This window comes from Oryzias melastigma, unplaced genomic scaffold (assembly GCF_002922805.2).
Source record: "Oryzias melastigma strain HK-1 unplaced genomic scaffold, ASM292280v2 sc05531, whole genome shotgun sequence".
Lineage (NCBI taxonomy): Eukaryota > Metazoa > Chordata > Actinopteri > Beloniformes > Adrianichthyidae > Oryzias > Oryzias melastigma.
Genome location: NW_023422098.1, coordinates 1 through 1,476, shown reverse-complemented (window position 1 = coordinate 1,476; position 1,476 = coordinate 1). Strand labels below are relative to the sequence as shown.

At 40.7% G+C, this 1,476-nt stretch overlaps 1 long non-coding RNA gene across 1 annotated transcript; it reads left to right on the top strand.

Moving 5' to 3' along the window:
• The first annotated feature begins 4 nt into the window (after positions 1 to 4).
• On the top strand, positions 5 to 1,453 carry LOC112139701. The gene is made up of 3 exons (XR_002918042.2): positions 5 to 119; positions 196 to 252; positions 454 to 1,453. It is a non-coding gene; the product is annotated as an uncharacterized LOC112139701 (long non-coding RNA).
• Positions 1,454 to 1,476: the final 23 nt, after the last annotated feature.

The window sequence follows — 1,476 nt, the reverse complement described above, 5'->3', positions numbered from 1 at the left end:
TTTTAGATGTAAATTTCGGGTCTAGCACATCATGTCAAGTGGATGAAGTTCTTGTAGAAAATCAGCAGCAAAAGGAGGGTGCTGAAGATTCAGTTTCTGCTCAATGCAATGACACACAGGTAAGCTGCACTTTCTACATCTACTTTTATTTGTTATGCGGTACAATTCTAAAGTCTGACTTGTGTTTAACTGCAGACGGCCACAGAGCTGAAAGCCACCAGTGAGGCTCCACGCTCCAGAAGGAAGAGAAAGGTCTGCAACAATAATCTACTTCTATTCTAACCTTATTGGTAGAAATCCCCACCGTGGAACTAAAATTGTCTGGTTCATTAGATGATCTTTGTGGTTTAATTCCTCTGAAACTTGGCAGAATATTATTTTAAAAGACTTTAATTTAATGTGAAGTAGATTTTGTTGGCGTGACGCATCACCACCTCGTCTCTGTTCTTTCAGCAGCCAGACGAGAGCGAACCTGTGAAGAGGTCAACGCGCTCCGCTGCCAAGTCTGCCTGTGGGAGGCTGAAGGTGAGTTTGCTGAGTCTGCAGCTTCTGGGTTCTCCTCTATTCAGGTTCCTGAGAAATCTGCATAAATAAGCAGAGCGCTGAGGTGATGTCTGATGGAAGCCGTTTGCATCTGTGCGGTTGCTGCACCGGAAACCATCTGCGGCGTCTAGTTACCTGATAACATTTTGTTGAACTGACTGAAATCGGTCGAATTTTGCTTCTTCCACATTCAGTGAAACTGTTATTTGGGATGGATGCTGCCCACATTTTTTTTCAATAGAAAACCACTCATTTCTGGTTCTTTTGTTTGGATTTTAATATTTTAATTGTCTTTTTTTTTTTAGATTTCACACCAAACATTACATCGCCAGATTATTTAGATACTTTTTTAATCTAAAAATTTATAATCTTAATGTAAACAATCATCTTCGAAATAATACAATTGTAGAAACAAAGCAGAACGCAGCCTGTGATCTAATAGGAGGTTGACCGGAGGAGGTTGCTTCAGATTTAGTTGGAAATACATTATTTGGATAAACAGTTGACGAGTTGCTGTATTTAAAAGAATGTAAACATTAGAGCTAAAGCCAATACCTGTCGTCTGTTCTTTGTCATTTATAAATCCTTCCTGCAGTGTCGCTTGATGGACAGCAGGGGGTGCAGGCCACTTTGAAGCCAGCTTGTTTTTAAAGTGTTATTTCAGTGTCAAGGTGTGGTGCTTTTAAATATTAAAACCAATTGCTAGTGTTCCTGCTCTAGTATATATACATTACTGCAGATGGAGCGTGTAGCATTACCTTTAGCTGTGGGTGGAGGAATAAGTGTCAAACAACGCTCCTTTTTCTTATATGGTCCTCCATTCTGCTGGAGCGCTGTTGTCTGTGCCTGACTCAGGCTGTGCAGCTGATAGGCTGTCAAAATCACGTGACAGCTGACTAGGAAATAAATACGTCTGGACACATTTTGTAGATG